General features: G+C 40.9%; 1 protein-coding gene across 3 annotated transcripts in view; it reads left to right on the top strand.

Annotated features, from left to right (window-relative positions):
• Positions 1-199: 199 nt before the first annotated feature.
• Positions 200-12,395, top strand: part of dennd2b (DENN domain containing 2B) — a 76,617-nt gene continuing 64,421 nt past the window's right edge. Inside the window, exon 1 of one of the 3 annotated variants that reach the window (XM_036980948.1) lies at positions 200-577. The gene's annotated coding sequence lies outside the window, so the exon portion shown is untranslated. Of the gene's footprint in view, positions 578-6,789; positions 6,957-12,395 lie in introns of those variants that run through there. The other 2 variants (XM_036980949.1, XM_036980947.1) reach the window with 2 other exon arrangements.

The following is a 12,395-nucleotide window of genomic DNA, read 5'->3' as shown; positions in this document are numbered from 1 at the left end:
CAGATTGCACTAATGCAGACATTGATAGGCGCACAAAATGGCAGGTACTCTATACCTTCGGAGTTCTATCAATATGATCATTTTAGTACAGGGCTTTGCTATGCATAGTGCGATAAGCATCAATGCTACAACTGATGAGAAATTTCAATAACCAATGGATTTACATTGTATTAATGCATTAAAAATCCATCATTCATAATATAGCCCAGAGGACACGAAATCTGAACGAAAATAATCCGTCTATTTCGCAAATTCACCATTGAACAATAGAACACGGAGTAAAATTACAGGATACATTTGCAAATAAAATTGATCTCTAATGACAGTATGTTGATATCATACAAGTCAATAGTGATCATTTAGTTACTTTTCAATGACTTTTGCAGAGCTGCCGTCATCGTTTCCTGTTCTCTCCCCTTTTATTTTTTTGTATGCATGCAGTCCGTTATCCAGAAAAAAAGTAGGCTACACTCGGTGAAGAAAATTCAGATTTAAGGATACTCTGCAAGAGAGCTACATTTGCGTTGTCAAAGAATGGATTGTTGAAAAATACTCCAATAAGTGTATAAAGGATAAGGTAAGGATCGTTTTCCTTTTAATTTATTCATAAAGTAAACCCATATATTGTAGTTTTAACTTAATATAATGCATTTACTGTTTTATGAAACTGATTCATGCATTTTCTGTTTTATGAAACTTGCGTGGGCAATAATGCAGAAAATCATAAAAAATTGCCACAAAAAGGTTGAGATTTTTTATGTGAGTGACTTGCTGGTTTGAATTAATAACCTAAGACCATCAACAGTTTCCCCCAAATTGTTTTATTCAATACAGTAACCTCAAAATCAAGTGCTGTACTGTGAACATAAACTAGGGGGCGCCTTAGGCCTTTTATAGGAACTACCCTAAGTACCCAATCTGGCATCTTAACTGAAATAATAATATATGAATCTTTTATACCATTCTTACCATTTGAATATCAGTCAATTTGGGTGAATTTTATTCTTTCTTTGCAGTATGCTTTTATTGAAGTATTAAAATGTTGCTTCATGCCTGAGGGAATGCAGGCTTCTGGACGAAAGTAAAAGTATTAGAACTACTCTTTCACCTGAAACTCTTTCAAACTGAATTATTGCATGTCCAAACAAAAACAATACTCCAAGGTACTTCCTTTTAATAGGACCCATCCTGTGTTTTAAGGGCCAGGCTCTTATCTGTGCCTCTTTGGTTAATGACAGACGGAGAGGGTCTGTCTCCTCAATCCCCCCTTCAGTGCCTCAGTGTCAGACAGTGGGAATCGTTTCAAGGCTCATAGAGGCTGCATCCCTCCAGGAGAAGCTTCAGTCAGAACCTTCCCAAGGTTAGTCTGACCATGGTCAGACTAACATGGCTGCTGTCTGGAAAAACCTTTCAATGCCACTGAAATGCAAGATAATAGAGTGTATAGGTAGGTCCTTGCAGAGCAGTTACTCCCTGTGCTTGAAATTGATGATGGGCTATTTGGTATGATTTATTCCTGTCTATAACAGTACAATGATTTCCGATGTTTAGAATATGAATTATTAGACATCTCTTGAGTAAATACTGTGGTTAAGGAGGGGCCCATTCTCAGAATAGAAATCTCTTTCATAAGGGAGAATAAATACTTCCATGCATGTGTTTATCCTGTAATTCTTAAAGGCCCAATGGAGCCGTTTTTATATCAATATCAAATCATTTCTGAGTAACAATTAAGTAACTTACTGTAATATTTTTTCATTAAAATGGGCAGAAATACTTTTTAGCAAAAAAATGATTGAGCTAGTTTTTGCTTGGACTGTCTGGGAGTGGTCTGAGTGGGGAGGGTAAAACTTAAAACTAGCTGTTATTGGCAGAGAGGTTTGGAACTCTCTTTGTTATTGGTCTATTATTAAGCAATTTACCGCCTGGTGATGACACATGTAAGCCAAAACTCTCACCCATGCAAACAAGCTGATTAGAAGGTCCTGTGTAGATTGTATTTTCAACCACCAATTATCAGGAAATAACACTGATCAAATGTTTTCACAATTTTGCAGTATTAGTTTCAACAGCTGTTATACAATATGATACAAAACACAGATTTAACAAAATGTTGACTGCACTGGGCCTTTAAGAAAGCATCTGGAGCAAGAATTAAGACAATGTGCAGGACATTCCTCTACTTTCAGTATGTGAGGCTGACAGCTATAATACCATTAACACATTGAACTAATCAGGATGAAGGCTAATGTGATTGGAGGCTGCCAATTTCCTCCCTGATAACAAATACGGCACAGGATCATGTCCTAAAGTGTTTGCCCAATTTCAACAGTGCTGCAAAACATAGGCGGGTGTTTATTAAAAAGGAAAAATAAATCCCATGTGCGGTAGTAACTTTAGATCTGTGGAGATGTGTATTATTTGTACATGGGGACAGCAGTGGCAGATCTTTTAAAAGTCTCATGCCAGCCTTTGGTAACAGCGTTCTCCATGGTTCACAGATTCCAAATGGACTCCATATGGAGAGAACAGTCAAAAGGGGCCATAGTGATGCCTGAGGCTGTAGCACCTATTACAAGTATGCATAACAAACACTCACACACACAGAATAGTTTATATGCCTCTAGTAGCTTTCCTTGTGTCAACAAAAAGTTCCGCTTTTTGTCCATTTTGAGATTTTTCTCAGCAACAGAATGAGATCAAATCATATTATTGCCCTATGATGCTAAGGGATAAAAGAAGATGGATATGATTACCTTATGATACTAGATGAACCACTGAAAAGTATACAGGCCCTGAAGCTTATTTTGATGCAAATTGGTACTTTAGGTGGAGAGGAAGTATTTATAGTGTGAGACTTGTCATCTCTCTTCATTGCTGTAGGTCTTAGGGCAGTAGTATTGGAGAGACATCATCAACATGAGAGGACTCGACTGCTGGTGCCTCATGACCTGTCTTGAAATTGAATATGTTGTTCCTAAAAAAAACATATTTATGTTAAAACAAGCAGTTTAAACTTGCGATTCAATCAGACCCTATGCTGTTTGGCTGCTTGGAGGCTTTCGTATGCGACTGGCCCATCCTCATTTCCATAGCTCCCTTGACCCGCTGGCCCTTGGCTATTTAAAATCTCCAGATGCCGGAGGAGAGGCTCTCACAGGAATATTTTGTGGTAAGGGTGTGGTGAAAGCTCAACAGTGTACTGGAGAGGGTTACTGTCAAATTTCTGAGGCTTTTGTGGATTCACTGAACATGACCGATGGATCCTACGCAAGGTACATTGAACCTGTGACGGGTCCAAAAAACACTGGCCTGGTCGTATGTTTTTTCCCTTTGCCTGAATGGCTTTAGCAGGTGTAAAAGGTGGAGAGTTGTAGACCTCAGGGAGATGATTTGAAAACAGATTTATGCCATCAAAACTGTGTGGACAAATTCCTGAGCCCGAGCATTGAAAAAGGTTGCATTCTTTTGTGAAAGTATCCCTATACAAACAATAACAGTCTCTCTTTAAGTAGTGCTTATTTAGGATTGGACTGTATTTGATTTTCTCATGTTACACTGACAGAGAAGCAGCGTAATGTATTGCTTACATTGTACAGAAGAAACCCTGAAGACAAGACTTCTCAACACCACAGCGGATTCCAGGAGGTTGTTCTTCGTTGTGCATCCATGCTACGGGAGCCAGTCTTTCCCAGTATGAAACAGCACTAGCACCTCTGCTAATCTGAAGCACAAAGCTGTCAGAGTCCACTCAGCACTCTTTATACTTTATGAGGCTTTGACATGTCTGAGAGACAACTACACTGAACAAAAAATATAAATGCAACGTGTAACGTGTTGGTCCCATGTTTCATGAGCTGAAATAAAAGATCCCAGAAATGTTCCATACACACAAAAAGCTTATTTCTCTCAAATTTTGTGCACAAATTTCTTAAATTCCTGTTAGTGAGCATTTCTCCTTTTGCCAAGATAATCCATCCATCTGACAGGTGTGGAATATCAAGAATCTGATTAAACAGCATGATCATTACACAGGTGCACCTTGTGCTAGGGACAATAAAAGGCCACTCAAAAATGTGCAGTTTTGTCACACAAAGTCAATGTCATAGATGTCTCATGTTTTGAGGGAGCATGCAATTGGAAGGCTGACTGCAGGAATGTCTACACAAGCTGTTGCCAAATAATTGAATGTTAATTTCTTTATCATAAGCCACCTTCAACATCATTTAAGATAATTTGGCAGTGCATCCAACTGGTCTCAGAACCACAGACCACGTGTATGGTGTAGTTTGAGCGAGTGGTTTGCTGATGTCAACGTTATGAACAGAGTGCCCAGTGGTGGTGGTGGGGTTATGGTATGGGCAGGCATAAGCCACGGACAACGAACACAATTGCATTTTATCGATGACAACTTGAATGCACATAGATACCGTGACAAGATCCTTAGGCCCATTTGTTTTTAAAGGTATCTGTGACCAACAGATGCATATCTGCATTCACAGTCATGTGAAATCCATAGATTAGGGCCTAATGAATTTATTTCAATTGACTGATTTCTTTATATGAACTGTAACTCAGTAAAATTGTAGAAATGTTTATATGTTGCGTTTATATTTTTGTTCAGTATTCAGTATAGTTAGATCTCAGAGTAAAACGACATACTGACAAAGCTGTGGACTTCCTGGAGACATGTTATGGGACATGAGTCGGATGTCTGCATCTTACGACTTCCTCCGTTCCTCAGTCAGTAGAATGAAAGGATGCTCCGGGGGGGGTGTATGAAATAGTGCATACTGTGAGTAAAATATATGATACATACTGTAGTTGGAGACTTGGTAGAAATATGGTGTGGATTCTATTCATGACAGGTAGATCGACTAGACATTTTGAATCAACATTGTTTCCACATAATTTCAACAAAATTTGGATTTGAAAATAGTAATCAGTGTAAGTGAATTCCCTCTATTTTTCACCCAACTTTTAACCTAAATCTAATGACATGGCACCATTTTTTTGTTGATTTCACGCAGCATTCACATTAGTTGACAACTCAACCAAATGTAAATCGAAACTAGATATTGAACTGATGTCTGTGCCCAGTGGAATGGCTTTATATTTGATATCTCCCCCATCTATGTTTCTACTGCTGATGCTCAGAGGGTTTGATGAGAGAATTGGTTTATGGGTAAGCTGTAAACTGACATTTGTTTGTGATGATTAGGCATTTCATTATAGAGTAGATATGAAAGACAGGCTTTATAATGACCATTTTCAGTCTTCTGCATCCTTTCCTGTGAAAGGGGACATTGATTATTGATTGTAGACTTCGTGCCAATGGTTTTGGATAGAAATGTTCAGTTCTTTTTCAAATTCTGCTGTGGCTCAATAGCTGTTCCCTTAACCAGAGCAAGGTTGAGTGGACTCGAGTGTTGACTCATGCATGTTTCCAATACTTTGAATTCATGTGGCTTGTTTGTATTTTTTCCTGCTTTTCTTAAGTGCATCGAAAATGTTCCAGAAATCAGTAGTGTAAAGGTAGGGCACATACTGTTTACGGACCATACACATATTGTTTACCGACCAAATGTTTCTTTGATAACAAAGAACGAAAACCTCAACAATTACAACAATGATTGTTAAAAAGGCTGTTTTGCTTGGAGGTAACCTACACTTAAGAAAGCGAAAAACAGACACAACTTTGGGTATGGTGATCTTAATAGCAGGCATCCTCCCCCTTGGGTATTGTTTAGTCTGGACTCAGGCTGCAGTGTTGTTTCTCAACATGCGTGTGTGCTCTGGGAGGCTTAATGTTGGGAGAGCAGAGCATGAGGTTTAAGCCTGTCTAGAGCCCTCTTATATAAAACTAACCACAGAGCGACAGGATCCACACTGCAGTCCAACAACAAGGAATCACATCTGCTAATATGTACATGTATTCTGGTAACTGTCCTCAGTGAACATGTGTTCACTGTTTTGAATATCTGAATTATTACTTTGGGATATGTCTCCAACCAGTATAATGTCCTAGTATAATTACATATAATGTCAAAAACACATTTAATGGATCTTGTTAATAGTTTAGTAAAATAAGTGTTTTGTTAACTTGTTTTTTGTTAAGTATTATGTTAATTGGTTTGGACTAATCATGGCATCTGTCTTCCAAATCATTAACTGTGTGTTCGTCATTCAGTTTGACCTGAAATTATGTCTTTGACAAACCCTTCCCTACAATTACACGGAAATCTTCTCTAATTGTTTCCCTGAGAGAATATCCACACTGAGTTGAGTAGTTATTAATTCCAGAACTAAACATAGTGTTATCTCGTAGCTGTTATTGATGAATACATCTCTCTCTCCAAACGTGGAAATATACTGTACTGGCTCATCATGCTGTCCACTTTATATGTTGTAATAGTCACTTGTTGACTTTAGTTTTCAGCTCGAAGACTTTCTTACCCCTCTGGCATGTGTGTATTTGAGACCACTCTAGCGTTGTCTTGTGCACTCCCAACTGTCACTCTCTTTATATGCTGTTAGAAGGCTAGGAAGAGTGTCAAAAAGATCCAAATGGAATGTGGACCACATGATAATGATGTCCTGAGGATAATTCCAGAGCCTATCTGACTCTCTTGGTCATTCCTATGAAATATACTGTTTAATAGACAAAGAACTGATGCAAGCTTGTGTGTGGGATAGAGAGAATGGGGCCAGATCCATTGAAGTGGGGGGCAAACAACCCATCTCCATGGAAACTAGTCCAGCCCTCGCCTCTCCAGAGGTCTCAAGGAGGGAGGGATTTGGTTGGAAAGACATGACTCTCAGTTCAGTGGGAAAGCTGCAGCTATCCGGCAAAACGAAACGTTTTATTTTTTTGCTACAATTTATCTAACGGGATTGATATTTGCTGGCATTTTTTGGGGGTAAAAATGGCTGTGGAAATGAGGCGCTACTCTGAGGTAAAGCCGGTCGCCATTTGAATTTTTATTTTTTTACATGATTGGGGATAGTTTATAAAGGGTTAACGAGGATATAGCTAGTTGCAGCAAAAGTATTCGAATGCTGTACAGTCAGAGTTCGGATAGCGCAAATTCATCTCGTGGTTATATGCGACTGTATCAATTGACAAACCTAAAGTATAGCCTACAATACATTTTTCGCTGAAGTGATTTTACCGTATTTGGTAACATAACAGTTTTGGGGATGTAACGCTATCCTTGTTGTTAGCGTTACATCCCCACTTGAGCTCTTTCAAGTAGATAATGTGAATGACAAAACAATTAAATTAAATCGGACTGAGTGAGTTGAGGCTAAATAAATTATGCCAAACTAAAGTGTACATTGTGGAGCACGAGATCATTTATTCAATTCAAAAGAGGGTCAACTGTAAACTCACTTGGGCCTCCTTGGGTTCTTGAGAGCTACGGATAATTTAGCTACAAACGTTCTGAGATTGCAACCGCCTCAGATTTACTAATGCTGTTGAGTGAGAATATCCATAATCATAGCCTATTATGTCCTCTAATGCGGATTATATTTTTTCTCTCTGTTAGATGAAGTTTTTTCCAGAGCTTTTCTTTCCAGGGGTACCTCCTGCTATCACTATCACTGCGACTAGGCAGACCCTGCAGCTGCAAGCTCTTTTTCTTGAACTTTTTCAGAACAGACTGTCTATTGTGCATATCTAACAATGACCTTTCCTTCTCACTGGACTGGATTGTCAGCAGCAAGATTGGGAGGCCCCTCTGTTCTCTGGCCAGGGATTGCATAACAGGGGCGAGGGTGGGATGTCACCAGATGCTTTTTAGGCCGGCATTATCAGACAATGTGTATGATATCATACACACACCCCGTTATTGGGTAAGACTGGTAGGCTATATGTATGCTGCTATGCCCAGTGCCCACACATCACCCATAATAGAAACCCAATGTCTAGTGGAGCCACACAGCTTTAGGGTGCCTTTTTCCATTTTATTTACTGCCATCTAAATGGCATGCTTGGCATACTATTAGCCTATAAGCCATATAATGATCACTATCCTGTTAAAGCTGTTGGAATTCAATGTCAGTTTGCCAACTTTGATGATGAGTTGTAGATCTGTGTTGTTCCCTCAGTGGTTTAAGATTCATGGGGAAACCATGTGATAGACTGTGAACAGGATCTGAGTGGAATATAGCCCACAGAGAATGACTGTATTGGATGTCACAGTTAAACCATCATTTGACTGGGTTTAGGCTATACATGCAGCAATGGATAATCCAGCCACAAGTCTGCCCCACAAGTGTCAAAAGTTGTGTCAGGTCTTTTTTCTTAGCCTTATTAAAGGTTAATGGTGCATCACTTTTATGCAGTGCCTTCAATATGCCGCATCTTCCTCCCGGTCCTCCCTTTTCTACTCCATTTCATCTCAGCCATTTGCCTTTTAGGCCCATAGCAGGAATAAAGATGGCAAGACATAGGGCCATCTATGGCTTTGGAATGGAAGCGTGGTAGTTCAACCAGTGTATGGATCCTAGGTAGTCATGTAGCTAAGCATATCTCGTAACTTGGCATAAATTGTCGCACAATACACATTATGGAGTGATTCAAGTTTAACATTTTTATTGTCAAGTACAGTGAAAAGCCTTTTCTTGCAAGCTCTTTCCCAACAATGCAGTAATTAATATCAGTAGTACTATAAAAAAGTATAGTATTGACACTGATTCACAGGTATTCTGTGTTATCCTTTCTGCTCACCACCCAGCCTTTGTAACTAAGATCCTGTACAGTAGGCTGTCACTTCCTGTTACTTCTTGTTTTTGTTTTGAATGACGGAGACCTTTGATTTACTTTTGGGTGTAGTGCAATCTACTTTCTCTGTTTAAGCAGATGGGGAATGCTGTCCCTTTTCAAATATCACCAATCTCATTCTCTCTTTGGAGTTTGGCATTACAAATACTGAGTGTTTGCACAACCTTTCATAGGCATTCTTAAACCTGTCCAAGGCATATTCAAAATGGTTTGGGCATGGCATTCTTTCAGGCTCACTTGCCATGTAAAGGCTATTGGGAAGTTAAACTGCCTGTGACCAGAAGTAAGTGCTGGGAGGCTGGCACTCAGGCTCCACCTTGATGTGTAGTCACTATCTCACCCTGGATTACATACCATTTGCCTTACTATACATTATATCTTCCTGTTTTGATCATGCAAAGGTGCCATAAAAGGAATGATATTCAGATGTATTTTCTCTGATTCTCCTTTGATAGCTCACCTTACACATTTCTGTAATCCATCTTACCTTTTACATAGGATATACACTCAGTGGCCAGTTTATTAGGCATCTAGTACTGGGTCGGACCCCTTTGCCTCCAGAACAGCCTGAATTCATCAAGGCATGGAAACATTTATCAATTGGTATCAAGGGACCTAACGTGTCCTAGGAAAACATTCCCCACACCATTACACCACCACCAACAGTCTGTACTGTTGACACCAGGCAGGATGGGGCTATGGACTCATGCTGCTTATGCCAAATCCTGACTCTGCCATCAGCATGACGCAACTGGAATCCGGATTCATCGGACCAGGCAATGTTTTTCCACTCTTTAATTGTCCATTGTTGGTGATTGTGTGCCCACAGGAGCCGCTTCTTCTTGTTTTTAGCTGATAGGAGTGGAACCTGGACTGGTCGTCTGCTGCAATAGCCTATCTGTGACAAGGACTAACGAGTTGTTCATTCCGAGATTCCGTTCTGCACACCACTGTTGTACTGCACCGTTATTTGCCTGCTTGTAGCGTGCCTGTTAGCGTGCACGATTCTTGCCATGCCCCTTCGACCTCTCATCAACAAGTTGTTATCTCCCACAGGACTGCCGCTGACTGGATGTTTTTTGTTTGTTGCACCATTATCGGTAAATCCTAGACACGGTCGTGCGTGAAAATCCCAGGAGGCCGGCCATTTCTGAGATACTGGAGCCGACGCACCTGGCACCGACGATCATACCACGCACAAAGTTGCTTAGGTCATCCATTTTTCCCAATCTAACATTAAATCGAACAGTAACTGAATGCCTCGATTCCTGTCTGCCTGCTTTGTATAGCAAGCCATGGCCACGTGACTCACTGTCAGTAGGAGTGAACTGTTTTCGTGAATGGGGTGGTGTACTTAATAAACTGGCCACGGAGTGTAGGCAGTCATAAGGGTTCAGTCAGATCCCCTCTCATCCCTCAGATTCATGATCCATAAATTAACCCTCTTCCATATCAGAGTAAGGGAGAACAGTGAGTCAGTCGTAAGGCAATGGAGGCACACAAAATGTTTTGTCCTCCTTTCCTTCTTTCATTGGAAGTTAAAGCCTGTGTGTCAGAAGTCAGCCCATTGACATATATCCTACATCTCAGCTCCCTGCAGCGGCTCAAATGGACATAAGCCTGTTTTCCACATGCCAGCTCCGACAGCTGTGCATGCTCATTTCCAGGTTGCCCAGAACACTTTTCCCCAGCTTTCCAAAAAGGGCATATCTGCCATTAGTATTGCCTTGAAGATAAAAGGGAACTGTAAACAGCTGAAAGAATTGGTTCCATCTGGCACATTGAGTCAGAGAGCTACGGTGGCAGGGACTTGTGGTTATTGTGTAGGGAGTGTGCAGCTGCCATGAATAGTGTCAACCTGGGGTGCCCCTGCCCATAAAGAGGCGAATGGAGCTCTGTGGGATGGATATTTAAGGGGCCCGACAGTGCTCAGCAAACAGCCGCCCACTCTACAAAAAGATGTCCACTGGACCATTCTTTTGAAAATCTGGCACTGAAAGTTAAAAGGAGACAAAAGCCAGCCTGTTGCGGCCTATGTGTTAGAGCGAGGCAGAGAGGAGATTTGTATGGACTGTTAATTAGGAACGGAGTTCTCATCCAGGTGGAAGGCCTTTTATAATGCTTTCATGTTAACGGAGACGTTATTCATAGTCGTTCTCCTCAACCTAAACACATGCTTGGTTCATGACGACAGGCTGTATGCACATACACCACATGAACAGTTCCAATGCGTCTCCTCCATGTAAAAGGTTTATGAGGACCATATGATGTTATGTTAGGGACTGAGTGTCTGGAGTAGCTCCTCCTTCCCCTCTACCATATTTACCCAGTAATTCAACCTCCAGACTCACGTCTGATGTCGGATTTCCAACAGCAGTCCCAAAACCTCTTTCCTCGCTGAGAACGCACGGAAGAAAAATGAAATGGTATTTTGAAGACGATAAAGAATGCCTGTGGATACATGGGCCCATACACTCCTCATGTCTTCTGGTGAGTTGTGACGTCTGGAAAGAGTTTTCAGAGGTTTTACTCTGCTTTCACTGGCTGGCTCATGGCTGTAAGTGAGCTCAGCTCAACAGTAGTTTGAAAACCTTGGAGTATGCTGATCAGCAGAAATGGTCGGGAGGACATGTCTGCCAGAGAGGCCGAGACAGAGGTGTAGTAGCAGACTGGAGAACAAAATTAGAACAATGCTTCTATTTCTGGAAGCCATTGTGTCTGTTGTTATTACTTGATTTCCACCAGAGATGTGGTGGTGCTGGATGGAAATTACATCACGCCAAGGCTACTCCTCAGGAGGTTCATTTAAGTTCATCCATTGTGATGACAAACACTAAATAACAACTTACTGTTATCATCACAGCCCAAACCATGAAAAGTGCTGTGTTCACCAAATCACATTGACATCTCATATTCGGTATGTAACTGCCAGGTGTTGATGAACAAAGATGCATAGTTGAGTGTTTGAGAATCTTTGTTGGATGATAAAGAAGCTCTTATCATTGAAGCCAGGTGCTCCGAGATCCCGCCCCTCTCCTGTTCATCCACCCTTTAAAACATAGTCTAATGTGTTGAATACCAGGCCTGATGGACAGGACAAATATTAGCACATTCCTCTATGTGATGGGCTGGCCTATGGGCCTGTTGACCTGTCAAGGCTGACAAGGCCATGGACCTAATGGCTTCACTATGAGATGAAACATTCCACAGCCCATGCACGTCACACACACACACGCGCACACCCACATGCGTGCACATACACACAAACTAGCGGGAGTAGCTTTGTATAGTATTTGTGTGTTTCGGGTCACCCGATAAAGGGCTTACTTTTTAACCATGAGTTTCCTTATTCAAGGACATGTTGAAAACAAAGAGCTCTTCTGTTCCACCCCAAACAGTCTCAGGAACACACACATACTTGCCTCCTCAACAAGAAAGCATAGTTTGTGATCTAATGGTATAGTAAGGACATAGTAACTGGACATGTAGTAACTGATATTATCTAGCCTCATGATTTCCCCCCATAATGGATATGCCTTTTGCTGTAGAATATGGTATGGCTAAGACATAATAGGACAGTTATGAGTTAGTGGTTTGGATGGCAGGT

Source organism: Oncorhynchus mykiss, chromosome 6, assembly GCF_013265735.2.
Source record: "Oncorhynchus mykiss isolate Arlee chromosome 6, USDA_OmykA_1.1, whole genome shotgun sequence".
Lineage (NCBI taxonomy): Eukaryota > Metazoa > Chordata > Actinopteri > Salmoniformes > Salmonidae > Oncorhynchus > Oncorhynchus mykiss.
This window is presented reverse-complemented; position numbering and strand designations above follow the sequence as displayed.